General features: G+C 36.3%; 1 pseudogene; it reads left to right on the forward strand.

Annotated features, from left to right (window-relative positions):
* The first annotated feature begins 5,256 nt into the window (after window positions 1–5,256).
* LOC107058337 (ornithine decarboxylase-like) lies at window positions 5,257–8,530 on the forward strand (annotated as a pseudogene).
* The last annotated feature ends 6,659 nt before the right edge of the window (window positions 8,531–15,189 follow it).

Here is a 15,189-nt window from a genome sequence, read left to right on the forward strand (position 1 = left end):
CGAGAATAAGAGAATTTAGAGAGTAGAGAGATTAGAAGATATTTTTGTGAGTGAAAAGAATGAAAGATTAGGGGTATTTATAGTTAAAAAAAAGGATGAAAATGTAGTTTTAAGAAGTTTGGGGTATTAAAAAAAGTTTGGGGGGTAGGGAGGTGTAAAGGGGGGTTATGGGGGTGAAAGAGTCGTTGGTGGGGCCCAAAACCCGTTGCCCAACGACTATAATTTGAAATTTCAAATTAAAAAAAAAAAAAACAAAACTGAGCGAACCGGACCGAACCGGGACGGAACCGGGACTAACCGGACCGGGACGGACCGATAAATCCCGATTTACGTCCCGTTACCCCTCCCGGACCGGTACAATACCGGATTTAACCGGTTCTATCCGGAACCGAGACAGAACCGGTAACTGACCGAAACCGGTACCGGTACCTCCCGGTTCCGTTGCCAGCCTTAGATGAAGGTACAAACTGCTTCCATTTGTAGGAATCTACAGTGGTTGTTACAAGGAACTACATTTTCTTCTGATTTTCTATTACTGCCATTAGCAAATATTGATATTGTATTGGGGGTCCAATGGTTGAATACATTGGGGAGAATTCTCTTTGATTTTAGCAAATGGACCATTGAGTTCATGCACCAAGGGAAGAAACATGTGTTGAAAAGGGCAACCACTCAAGTCTAGACTACTAAGGCTAAAGTGTGAATTAAAAACCTGCAGAACAAGTACAATTTTATATGTTGTTGGTGAACACACATGTTACCTTCCAGTGTAACCACATCCAAGCTATCACAACCACATGTGATGACATTCCAGTTGTTTTGGTTTCTTTAATGGAACAATACAAGTGTATATTTGATATTCCTACTGTATTACCACCTCACATAGGACCCTATGATCACAGAATACCACTCATAGACAATGCATCACCTATTAGTAAGAGACCTTACATGTTTCTTGGAGTGAAGAAGGATATTATTGAGAAGTTGATATAGGAGATGCTAGATCAAGGGGTTGTACATCACAGTACTAGTCCATTTGCATCCCCAGTTGTGTTAGTTGAAAAAAAGGATGGTAGTTGGAGACTTTGTATTGATTACAGGGATCTGAATCATTTAACTGTGAAGGATAAATTCCTAATCCTTATTATTGAGGATCTATTGGATGAGTTGGGAGGTGCTGAGGTGTTTTCTAAGATTGATCTTAGAGCTAGCTATCACCAATTGAGAATGGCAGAATCTGATATGCATAAAACAACTTTCAAATCTCATGAGGGTCATTATGAGTTCTTGGTAATGTCCTTTGGGTTAACCAATGCTCTTTCATTGTTGGCTGATAGAGGATATTATCCATATCAAGATTTGATCCCTTAAGATTTTAAAGATGATTGTTGTAATCTAAAATATCTTTTTCTTCTTTTTAGTAAAATATATGATTTTATAGAATCCCAGATTTTATGGGATCTAGGTGATTCTATTCCACAATCTCTCATGTATAAAGCCTTGTATATGACATAGAAAGATATGAATAAAATCATTCAACTATCTCATTCCACATGGTATTAGAGCTTTAGGCTTATTCCTTAATAGTTTTATTCATCTTGTACTGAATTTTTTTTTGTAATCTTTATCTGCCCAAAGATTGAAATCATTCAAGAACCATACCAGAAAATGTGACTACTGCAGCTATTCCAGCCTCTGGAACAGTTTCTACAACTGTAGAGAATAACTCTACATTTCCTCTGGTGATCTGCAAAACATTCAAGCCTTTTGTCGGTTGAATGGAAAAAATTACCTTAAATGGGCTCACCTGGTTCGTACCTTTTTAAAGGGTAAAGGAAAAATACGACACCTTCTTGGTACATGACCATCTAAAGAAGACCTCACATTTGATGCATGGGATGAACATGATGCAATGGTGATGTCTTGGTTATGGAACTCTATGCTTCCAGAAATCAGCAATAGCGTTACATTTTTTAGCACCGCTAAGAAAATTTGGGATGCAGTGAGGGTTTGCCTAAATCCAAAGGCAAGTATGTCATTCTAGTGGTGGTTGATAGGTTGAGTAAGTATGGCCATTTCATTTGCTTGCAGCATCCTTACACTGCTCAAACTGTAGCTCAAAGCTTCTTGGACAATGTGTTTAGGTTGCATGGTATGCCCTCTACTATAGTCAGTGATAGAGACCCTGTTTTCTTGAGTTCCTTTTGGCAAGAATTGTTCACCTTGCAAGGAGTTCAGTTGCATAAATCTACAGCCTACCATCCTCAAACAGATGGTCAGACTGAGGTCTTGAACAGGACCTTGGAGACTTATCTGAGGTGTTTCTGCTTAGATAAACCCTTGGAGTGGGTTGCTCACTTGCCTCTTGCTGAGTGGTGGTACAATACAACCTATCATTCAGCTAGCAAATGCTCCCATTATGAAGTTCTTTATGGTCAAAAGCCACCTATTCATCTTCCCTATTTGGCTGGTGAATCCTCTAATGAGATGGTTGATAGATCCCTGGAGTCTAGGGAAGCTATTATTGCCTTGCTGAAGTTCCAATTATCCAGGGCCCAACAAAGAATGAGAGATCTGGCCAATAAACACGGGTCTGACAGACAGTTTAGTGTGGGTGATTGGGTCTATTTAAAGCTACCGCCTTACAGGCAGTTCTCTGTGGCCACTAGACGTTTCAACAAGCTAGCTGCTAAGTACTTTGGTCCCTATATGATTGTTAGCTAAGATTGGAGAAGTTGCTTATAAGCTGTTGCTCCCATCTGATGTGTTGATCCATCCTACTTTTCATGTATCACAGTTTAAAAAATGTCATGAAGTACCTGCTGTCCTCAACCACCCTCCAGTGTTGCATATGTCCAGTCCCTACTGTCCTTTGCCTGAGGCTATATTAGAGAGGAGGATGATCAAGAGGGGTAGGTTGTTTGTCAGGTGTTGGTTAATTGATTTCCAAAATGCAGATACGTCCTATTGGGAGTTCAAGGGCAACAAATGAACAAAGAGTACAATATAGTTGTCTGATAGAGTTATAAAATGACTCATATAGGGAGGTAAGTAATTGAATTTTCCCTGCTTTAGAAAAGCTATGGGAATGTGTGGCAGCTTTCTTAAATCAATTCTTTGGCTCTTGAAAGCTGTAAAGCAGGTTTAGTTGATTACCTTTTGCACCAGATTTACTATCAGTCAAATATAAAACGCCAACAGGTTTCCACATGAAGGTGGACTGTAATCCATATGCTTATAATGCATACGTGTGATACAGTTACTAAAGAGTGTTGTCTTGATAGAATATTTTCGAGTCAGATGTGACTCAGAGAGGTTATAAGTTTTAGTTAATAAGGGCATCAATTGCATTTGACTAGCATATTTATTCATCTAGCTCTGATGGTGCATCTTGAGCTAGGTCTCATTATGGACATTTATTTCAGGTGTTTCTGCATTTTACGGGATAGCAACGGTATGTGAAGATTCCATTAATTTATTATGTTTAGCAAACACTGTTACATCTCTCATAAGCCGCTGAAAATTGATAGTAGGTAGATATGCTTCTACTTATGTAATGCATTTGTCATATGCCACCTGTGTCAAATACAAGCTTTTGCAGCTGGTTTTTATTGATGTGTGTCTACAACACTGAGGTCTACATATGCGGGGGAGTCGTTCAACAACCATCTCTCCAAATACGAAGGTATTGTATCTGTTAACTTCTCATTTTGCTCAATTGAGATATAGTTTGTAGCTTGTGTGATGGTTTTCTTTTCATTTAATCCAAGACAAAACGATAGTTGAGTTGCCTAACCTGAAAAATTATTTGTGTACAGATAAAAAGATATTATAGAGTGTTTCTTTTTTAATATTAATAACTCCGTCACTCTTTCTGAAAAGCTAACATTGTTTGATTGCCTCCTGTAAAGAAATAAGGCTCTACACATAATTAAATATTATTCTCGTGGGTATTGCATTTGATAGATCTACTAATGGTGCAAATAACAGTAAACAATACAAACAAGCGATATGCAAGGCTTGGTACTTCACTCCTTCTCCATTGCAGAGTAATCTGACCTTATCTAAGTCGTAAATTGATGTTCATATGCCAAAAAATTTGTGAAAACTGATCAATGCATCGAGATTTTGGAGATGAACAAGTAAAGTATATAGATTGTTAGTGGTAATTATAATGTGGTTTCTTGCCAATTAGATATGCAAGAAAGTAAAGATTCAAGTACAAGCTGCTATTTCCATTTACACATACTTCTATTTTTGCAGATAGTTGTGTTTAGTAGTACTTTATTTGTTCTTATTAGTTTGCTAATGTGGTTGAAGTTAATAATCACCTTTCACTCCTTCTAAAGAACATCCAACTGACTATTTCTCTCTGTTCAAAATATATAGGTGAGTGAAAACAACATAATAAAGTCGGGAAGATAATTTCTTTCATGCTTTTGTCAATTGGATTTTTCCGAATTTAAATCGGTCATCTCTAAAGTGAAGTGTTATTTTCTGTGCAATTTAAGGTTTTAGATGTATTCCCACTTCTCTTTGCTATCCGTTGAACCGTGTAAGTTCACTCTTTTAATTTATTTTCAGGTAATAAATAAGGTTGATTCAACCTGAAAGAACCTACTTTTGTTGAGAGATTTCAGAATTCACAACCTCCCTATTCAACTTTCACGCCAAGGCAGCATATATGAAATTTACCTACAATGCCTCTGTTTTGGCCTTTCCTAGAAAGCTCCATTTATACCATTCCGTAAAATACATGTAAATGTGTCATATTGATATTTATTTTAATAATCATCATGTGTGCACGACTTAACGCTCGAGTTTCATGACACCTATCCTAAGGTTTCAAGGTTTTATCAGGTCGGATAAGGGGAGGACTCTCTGGAATGAACACACACACACATACATATATACATCTCGCTGATAGAGGTTATCAAGTTGTGGAACTACACAGTATGTTGTTATTGACAGGTATACAAGTTGAAAAGTGTATGCTGGGGAGCTTTTTCTAAGAACAATAGAAGCCCCTATGATTTCATGGAAGCTATCTTTGTTCGGTCCTTTACTATTAGATTTCTCTGATATGGAATGAACTGTATTAAAAATACAAACACAATGAGTGATAATGAAGTATGTGCTGGAGGTGAACCGCAAACGAAGAGTTGAAATCCTAGAATAGTACCTTGGGATGAAGACTAATCTACCATTTCTCTTCTATTACTCTTTAATTATCATGCTATTGTCTACAGCTCATGTCATGCCCAAAATACCAAAAGATGGGACAATGATGACGGATTTAATCCGTTCAATTGCCACTGATCAGAAGCATGAAGCTGGACAACCATTTTATATACTCGATTTATCCACAATTGAGAGGCTTATGGACAAATGGAACCATTCTTTTCCCAATGTAAAACCTTTTTATGCTGTCAAATGCAACAATGAACCTGCACTTCTTACTAAACTAGCCAACTTGGGTGCTAATTTTGATCGTGCTAGCTTACTTGAGATTGACACTGTCTTAAGTCTCAGAATTATCCCAAATCAATGTTATCTCCTGTATTCAGGTTAGTAAAAAATACAGAAACAAAAAAAGATGAAATAGACAGAGTAATTTTAATCCGAGTTCACAGAAATCACTGTGTTTCCTTAAGAAATTTAATCCCCTTACTGTACCCGATATTGCAGATTAATTCCTCCCAAGATAAAACAAATTAATCTGTTAAAGAAGTAGTGGTACCTCAAACTTCAATAACTTCAGCGAACGCAAAAACAGTAACAAGAGCACACACAGACTCAGTCGATTGACAATTTTGTTTATGTAAGAAAATGTATGCAGAGAGGAAAAAAATTTAAGTATTTGAAAAACGGAAAAGACCTCTTATTTATAGCCAGTTACAGCAAGGAACGCGTCTGTTCAGACAAATATGTTCAGACCCATTTTTTCCAAAACATTGTGTCTTTTGGGAAAAGTAACGACTTTTCAGAAGGAGCAGGTCCCTTCAGAACGTTTTTACCGTTACACGTTGTGCCTAGGGGTGTTCACGGGTTGGTTTGGATCGGTTATTGGTCAACATCAAAACCAAACCAACTTAATCAGTTTTAAAATTATCAAAACCAAACCAAACCAAATATAATATACATTTATCGGTTTGGTTGTTTTCGGTTTTGGTTTGGTTTGGTTCGGTTATTCAGTTTTTAACCATACATAAAAATAAAAGAAACAATTCATTCAAAACGTGAAATAAGTGACAACAATCCATTCAAACGAAAAATAGTTAGAATGACTGGCATTACAGAACTTTCGATCATTGAATTTATTGAATAAAACTTCAAAATTCACTATTTTGGCTTAGAATAAAGAGACAATGACATTTCCAGTCCCCCAAAGAATTTCCATAGATACTCATATATACATGAAACCAATAAGAAAAATGTTCTCACCTTGGACATTTTTTCTTTCATAAGTAAATTATAAATAAATTTTGATGAAAAATAAATAAAATCTTTAAAATTGTTTATGAATATAATATATTATGTATGTATAATAATAAAATTTATGTATATAACTTGTTGGTTCGGTTCGGTTTATTTCTTCGGGTTTTTTTGAGTCAAAATCATAACCAAACCAAATACTATCGGTTCTTAACAATCTAAAACCAAACCAAACCAAAACCCAAATTAAAATCGGTTCATTTAATCGGTTTGGTTTGGTTTGGTTTGGATCGGTTTTTACCCAAACCATGAACACCCCTAGTTGCGCCAAATTAATTATGTTATTTAACTAACATTTTGAATTAATTTATAAGAGAAAGGAAATGAATTAACAAGATTGATTAAATAAATTTTGTCCAAAAATATTATCAATCACATCATTTGCCAAATCCAAATCCAAATCTGAGGCAGAGCGAGCGATGACGGCGCGAGGGGGCACCTTCTTCTTGACTCTTTAAGAACTGGAGGAAGTGTTTCCTAATATAAGGACAACAATTTCCTCTCTTCTACCAATATGGTAAATATGACTTTTCATTGGCACATTACAATCATGACTTTTTTCATTTTCCCTCCAAAATTGGTTCCCCCACTTTTCATTTTCTCTTCTTATTTCTCATTCACACATTGCTAAACACAATAACCCCCCCACATGAATGGGGAATGACTATAGTTAAAACATATGCATGAAAAACTTGTGTGTCTTGTAAGTAAGGGTTAATTGCATCTGGATAAGTAGGTTTCCCTTTAAATTTTATGTAGTGAAAACATATATCGGATATACTCGGTCAATCGGTAGATTTGATATCTTTGAACCGCCGAGCTTTGGTGTATATATAGAGAACATAAGTCACACAATCAACCCTTGAACTGTTTCTGGTTCTCATTGTTTTGTTAGTTTCAGCCATGAACACATCTTGGTTAATAAGTGCTTAGAGAACTGGCCTTACCGGATTCTCCTTGAAGCGGCTTACACTTCACACTTACATAGGTGGTTTTCAAATGGAACCATTATTTTCCAAATGTAAAGCCTTTTTATGCTGTCAAGTGCAACACTGAGCTAGCACTTCTTACTAAACTAGCCAATTTGGGTGCTAATTTTGATTGTGCTAGCTTACTCGATATTGACACTGCCTTAAGTCTCGAAATTAGCCCAAATCAAATCATATTTGCTAACCCGTGCAAGGCTATTTCCCACATCAAGCATGCAGCTGCTGTCGGGGTCAATTTCACTACTTTTGATTCTAAGCTCGAAGTTGACAAGATCAAAACCTGGCACCCACAATGCCATTTATTGCTCCGAATCAAAGCCCCTAGTGATAGCGGCTCGTTGCGCCCCCTTGGGAAAAAATTCGGAGCACTGCCTGAAGAAATTGAACCCCTCCTGCATTACGCTTGTAATGTGGCTGGTTTAAAAGTTGTAGGCGTTTCATTTCACGTGGGATCTATAGCACAAGAACCCACCATTTATCGCGAGGCGATTGCCAATGCAAGGGCCGTGTTTGATGTAGCTGATTATTTCGAAATTCCAAAAATGAAAATTTTAAACATTGGTGGTGGGTATAGATCCACCTCGTTGTTCCAGGAAATAGCTAGTGTAGTAAACGAAGCAGTTCAAGATTATTTTCCCGATCCTAATTTAAAAATAATCGTGAAGCCTGGACGATTCTTTCCTGAAACGACTTTTACTTTAGTCACGTATGTGATTGGAAAAAGAGTAAGAGGTGAGAAAATAGAGTATTGGATTGACTAAGGGATTTATGGATCGTTTAGGTCAACACTGTACAACAGCTGCTTTGTGGGTATTAAGCCAATTTCAATGAAAGAATGTTGTGAAATATGCGAATCGACGATTTACGGACGAAGTTGTGACTCCCTTGATGAAGTGGCTGTGGACATAAAATTGCCTGAGCTTCAATTAGATGATTTGATAGTGTTCTATAACATGGGAGCATACTCAAAATGTGCAGGAACGAAGTTCAATGGATTTGATATGTTATCGACACCTACCTATATTGATAACACCATTTCTACCTAAAATTATGTCGTGAACAAAGAAAGAGTTGGAGCTTGGAGCTAGCTATGCTTGTTATTTTCTTAATTCTCTACATGAATGCTATGATCAAATAGCGCATTTAATTTGTTTCCAGTAATTAGTTGTTGTATTTGTATTATTGTGAGAAAAGGACATGTCAAAACAGAATTTCACCTCAGAAAACAGAACAAAAAGAAGAAGAGAAGCAGGTTGATACTACTACATTGTAACATCCGACAATTTAAAATGAATATGAAGAAGCTTGAAATTAGAAGTAGTCATTTTTGGAAAAAATTTTAGAATCTGGAAATTCGGCCAAGTGTGGAAATCAGTGAGTTTTTGGCCAACTTTGAGCCGTCATAAACTCCTAGCTCAGGATGATCCAGGAGTAGTTCCAGTTATTTTTGGAAATCCCTTGGAACGATCTTTCCAACGCCACCGAGTTTGCTCAATTCCGAGTTCGTATGAGCGAGTTATGCCCTTTGAAAGTTGGGCAGTTGGCAGGGAGTCCGTCCGGAAATTTAAGGGCATTTTGGTCTGTTCACAAATCTTTTCTTTTGAGGTTATATTGTTGTGTTAGGCTGTTTGTGGATCATTTTTGTTCCATTTTAAAAGAGTAAGGGTTAGGGTTCTTGAGTGAAGAAGAGAAGAAGAGAGAAAGAAGAGAAGAAGAAGAAGAAGTGGGAGCTAGGGTTGTTGATGCAAGACGTTTTCTTCATCAAATATCTTGGGGAATCTTAGTAAAGGTATGGGAGTTCTTTATCTAGGGCAAGCTATCACCCTAGAGCCAATTTCAAATGGTTTTCAACTTTTCCAAAGTTTGTGAAAAAGCCTAATTTCTACTCGAACTCATGGGTTCTTGCATGAAATGATTTCAAATGATAAGTTATGATATTATTGATGTTTATTTGATGTTTTTAGATGAAAAACTCCATGAATCCTTGTATTCTACGAGACCCCAAAATGTGTTTATGAAGTGGGTCTATTTCTATAAATTCAAAGTTGATGGAATTATGTGTAAAGTGAATTGTATTGATATCTCTTGTGTTGTTTAATGTTTATTCATGATTAATTGTTGATAATGGGTGAATTAAGGGTGGTAAGCCTTATGAGTGAAGTATTGGTGATTGCTTGGATTTTTGGTGATTTTGGCTATGGCTTTGAATTATGGTAAGAAAGCTTGAACTCTCTTTATTGAATTAATTGTTGTTGGTAGGTTGAATCTACCTTTGGTGGAAGTGTTATATCTTGTTCTTGTGTGGTATTATTGTGAATTGTAGCCATGAAGGCATTGGGGAAGTTGTTGCATAATGTTGGAATATTGTATTATTGTGAATTGAGGCCATGAAGGGCATTATGTGAATGTTATTATATTGTTGTATTATTATACACATATGAGGCTATATGTAAAGTCCTATATGAAGCTATATGTAAAGTTTTATGTGAAGCTATATGTGAAGGTATGATGTGAATGAGTTTATGTGATCTTGTGATGATCCTATGTAAAGTGGATAGCATTGTGAGTTAAAGTATGATTTCTCATGATGTATATATGAAATGATGTTGGATTATGAAGTATCCTTAAATGAAAATGTCGTGACTTGGTTGGTAGACTAAAGTGCCTCTCCTTGTTACTTAAAGTCTTGAATGTATGAATGTGTGAAGTGGGCTAGAACTAAGAAATGGTGCCCTTTCTATAAATGCTAAAAGAGGAATTCTAGGCCAAGACTTGAATCGGCAAAACTAAGAAATGGTGCCCTTTCTATAAATGCTAAAAGAGGAATTCTAGGCCAAGACTTGAATCGGCAAAACTAAGAAATGGTGCCCTTTCTATAAATGCTAAAAGAGGAATTCTAGGCCAAGACTTGAATCGGCAAAACTAAGAAATGGTGCCCTTTCATAAGTCTAGCTTTCCTAAGTAAATGTAAAACCATGAAATCGGTAGACCTAATGGTGGTAGCCCTTCTCATGTGTGAAATGATGAACCTTGGACCGGCAGGCTTAAGGCACCCTTAATGAAAAATCGGTAGGCCTAAGGCACCCTTCCAGGGGGATTTAATGAGCTATCCTTATGAACCTTGATTGGCCATGACTAAGAAATGGGGCCTTTCTTGGGAAGAGGTACTATGAGTTGGTTGAACTAGAAAAGGAACCTTCTCTAAGTACATATGTGATTGAATACTCTATGGGAAACAAGGCTAGCACCGAGTGGATGTGGTTAGGAAGGTGGCCTAGTTGAGTATGAGATTAGGCACAATGAACTTCCTTGGACATCCCCTAAACCATGTGCCTACATGGGTTGCTTACTAGTTCTACCTTTGGCAAGAAGAACAACCTCCACGGAGTAGGATAGACTCCGGATTCCATACCTAGCTAGTATGGTCTATGTCGGTTATGCCTATTCCCATCATGTGGGATGTGCACTCTAGTTATTGGATAGGTTCTACAACGTGTAGGTAGTAGTATGGGATGCTATCTACACATGGCACGAGTAGGCTTTGAAGATACTAAAGTGAGTTCCCTAAGTCTAACGACTATTATGTGAAAGTCCCCTTATGTGCTTGAATGTCTCCAAAAATGGTTTCTTAAAGAATGTTGGTCTATTGATGTTATGTTGTAAAGGAAATGTCCTTATCTAAGGTAATCTTGAGGAACACTTAAGTGTGCTTGAAGAGGTTGTATGGGCGGTCACTTCTTGTCTTACTCAAGTGTGTCTTAAGGTTATATTAGGTAGAGGTCCTATGGTAATGAAATGGCATGTGTTCCTTTAAAGTTAAGCATGGGTTGTATATGAATATATGTTGAGTATGTATACGGTTGGCTATGGTTTTATATGTGAACATTGACTTAGTATGTTATATTGTAATGGTAAATTTCCTTATCTATGGTAACCCTTAGGAATACTTAGGTGTATATGAAGAGATTGTATGGGCGGTCACTTCATGTTTCACTTAAGTGTGGCTTTGGGTAACTTGAGATAGAGGTCAAGAAATGATGAAAAGGCTTACTTGTATTTTCTTTCATGAAGTTTTACCAAATGGCATAAAAGCATGTTTCTCCAATAAACGTCCCTTTTAGCATGTTTTTGCATGGCTTCCATACTTAGTACTTAATTGTGCTAACCCCTTTCTTTCCCTTTTTGGACTAAAGTGTAGGGATTTGGAGATGATGACATGTCATGGCTATTTGATAGGTTTCTAAGTGTTGAAGATGAAGACTTGGTGAGTCCTCATAGATTCGAGGACAATACCCAATATGTTCTTTTATGTCTTTTTTGTATTGTTTGAGTTGTGTACGGGATTAGTCCCGAATTTTGTACTCTAAAGTATTAGATGGTTATGAGACATCATGTATAAAGTCTAGAAAGTCTTCCGCTTGCTATTTTTAATTAAATGTCTTCCTTGTAAAGAAAGTTTTTAATTCCTTATGATCAACAACAGAAATCGCGCAGCAAGCTAGACATCGAATTTGCCTATGCGTTTCTGCTTCAATCATCGTTTATGCTAGATGGTGAAATTGTATCGTATAGTTGAATGATCGAAAAATTAATTAACAAGTTCTCAAAATGTCAATGAAATAAAAGGAAAATCATCAAAGTAAGAAAATTCTAGCCTATGTCTGTTAGAGTTGATCTCTATGTATTGTAGTTGTAATAGGATTGTAATTGTGATTATTCTATATTATAAATATAAGTCAGGCGGGTGAGCAAACACACGCTTTACTCATTAATTTCTGCCTTTCATCTTGGTATCAAAGCCATATACGATTCTTCCTATCTTTTTTTTTTCAATGGCCCCAGAAACATCCTCCGCCTCTTCTACTCAACAAACCTTTAATCAATCTTCCCTTGGTCTCCGCGTTCCCCCTCCAACAATTTCTAATATCAAAGGTTTTGTCCCTATTGGATTGACATATGTCAATTACCTTACTTGGAAGAAGGTTTTTGTCACAGTTCTGAAAAGTTATAATCTGTTGTCCATTGTAGAGGGAAAAATATTGTGTCCATCGCCAAATCATGAAGAATATAAATTATGGATTTAGTGTGATACTATTGCATTGAGTTGGATTAATGCAACACTTTCGACGGCAGTTCTTGATACACTTTTGAACTACTCTTGTGACACATCTAAAGAAGCTTGGGACACTTTAGCCTCACTGTATTTGGATCAAGTTTCTTCCTCTTCCATTCATCTTAAGTCGAAATTTCAAAATTTCAAGAAAGGTTCTCTTTCTATGGAGGATTATCTTCAACAACTTCACTCAATTGCCTGCTCTCTAAGGGCAATTGGCAAGCCTTTGACGGATGACGATTTAGTCATTCAGGCTTTGCAAGGTCTACCTTTATCTTATCGTACTTTTGTGTCTGGATTAAATTCCACTGGCTCTCTTCCTACTTTTATTGCGTTACGACCACTTCTCCTCACAGAAGAAGCCCACATTAGTACAATTTCTTCAGAAGAATCAAATCCTAATTCTGCCTTGCTTGTGACAACTCATGGGCAAACCAATTCTGCTGCATCATCCCCTCATGGATAGAAACCTGCAAAAGGACACTCACATGGCCGAGGTCGTGGTAGGAATAACAAAGGACAATATGGTAGGGGTCAAGGATCCAATAATTCTTCATGGTCGAATTTTCAAAATAATATTCGACATCCTTCACCCGCTAATGGTATTTTGGGACGACTACCATTTACTCCGGCTAGGGCTGGGCATTCGGTATTTCGGTTCGGTTTTTTTTTTTTCGGTTTTCGGTTTTTATACAACATGTACCGAATACCGAACCGAAATAATTCGGTTCGGTTCGGTTTTTATTATTTCGGTTCGGTTTATGTTATTTCGGTTCGGTTTTTGTTAGTTCGGTTTTTTTGTTATGGGCCTGCTTAGTGGGCTTTTTAAAATTTTGTAATTTTTTTGTTTATTTTATTTATATTTATATCTTTTTACTTATTTTACTCTATTTTTTAAATTATTGTATGATGAAAAGTACTAACTACGAAATTGCCGTTATCAATTATCATTGAAATTTGCCCTTGTTAATAAATTATAATTAAAATACTACTAAAAGTGTAAAAGCCAATAAATTATAAATTTAAATTAAGTACTACTAAAAAAGCCTTGTGAGTAGTTCCAACTTCCAAGTTCCACACTCGTTGTTATCATTGTTCTTTTTTTTCTTTCAAAAAGTAACACACAATTACACAAATAGGCAAAGAGTTGTGATACAAATCTCTTTAACATTATTATAAAATACCATTAGTTTTACTCAATTAATGTAGGGCAACTCAATTAAACTATCAACCTTTAATTTCCTAAGGAAACATTTAAATCCATTTTTATCCCCCTCAAAAATCGAATCAAAATGAATGAATTCTTAGAATAATACGAAATGATTATTTCTTTCAATTTCAATACAGACAGGGCGAATATTTCAATTTAGCAGACGAACACTTTACAGATCAGTGATATATCTGGACAGATTTCTTGCCTATCGAGTAATAGCTGTAAGAAAATATTTGATTCCTCTGAAAATGGTATTATATTTTCATTCGATTGAGTTATTTTCTGAATTTTTTTTGTTGAATTTGTAGAATGGGCAGCTCTGGGCAGTGAGGTTAATAGCAGTGGCTTGTTTATCATTGTCTGCAAAAATGAATGACAATATCGATGATGTGCCACCACTATCAGACTACCCAGTAGGAGCTTACAACATTAGTGTGAATGCCATACAGAGAATGGAGATTTTGGTTCTTGTTGATTTCAACGAAAGGCACAAACAAGTAACAAGTTACAATTTAATAAGTAAATAAACTTCACTACACTTCACAAATACAATAATCAATTGATCATGTCATTACACAACAACACAATAACAATCTAACAAGTAACAATAATGCACCAATGTAGTTTTTATGAGACCACTTTCAAGTTTCAAGTGCCAACAAGAACAAACAACAATAATGATTAATGAGCAACAAACAATGTAGCCTCTTCCATGAGACCACCTTCAAGTTTCAAGTGCCAACAATAACAAACAACAATAATGAGCAACAAACAATGTAGCCTCTTCCATGAGACCACCTTCAAGTTTCAAGTGCCAACAATAACAAACAACAATAATGAACAACAAACAATGTAGCCTCTTCCATGAGACCACCTTCAAGTTTCAAGTGCCAACAATAACAAACAACAATAATGAACAACAAACAATGTAGCCTCTTCCATGAGACCACCTTCAAGTTTCAAGTGCCAACAATAACAAACAACAATAATGAGCAACAAACAGTGTAGCCTCTTCCATGAGACCACCTTCAAGTTTCAAGTGCCAACAATAACAAACAACAATAATGAGCAACAAACAGTGTAGCCTCTTCCATGAGACCACCTTCAAGTTTCAAGTGCCAACAATAACAAATAACAATAATGAACAACAAACAATGTAGCCTCTTCCATGAGACCACCTTCAAGTTTCAAGTGCCAACAATAACAAATAACAATAATGAACAACAAACAATGTAGCCTCTTCCATGAGACCACCTTCAAGTTTCAAGTGCCAACAATAACAAATAACAATAATGAACAACAAACAATGTAGCCTCTTCCATGAGACCACTTTCAAGTTTCAAGTGCCAACAATAACAAACAACAATAATGAGCAACAA

The sequence above is a fragment of the Solanum tuberosum genome, unplaced genomic scaffold (genome assembly GCF_000226075.1).
Source record: "Solanum tuberosum cultivar DM 1-3 516 R44 unplaced genomic scaffold, SolTub_3.0 scf00489, whole genome shotgun sequence".
In the NCBI taxonomy this organism is placed as follows: Eukaryota; Viridiplantae; Streptophyta; class Magnoliopsida; order Solanales; family Solanaceae; genus Solanum; species Solanum tuberosum.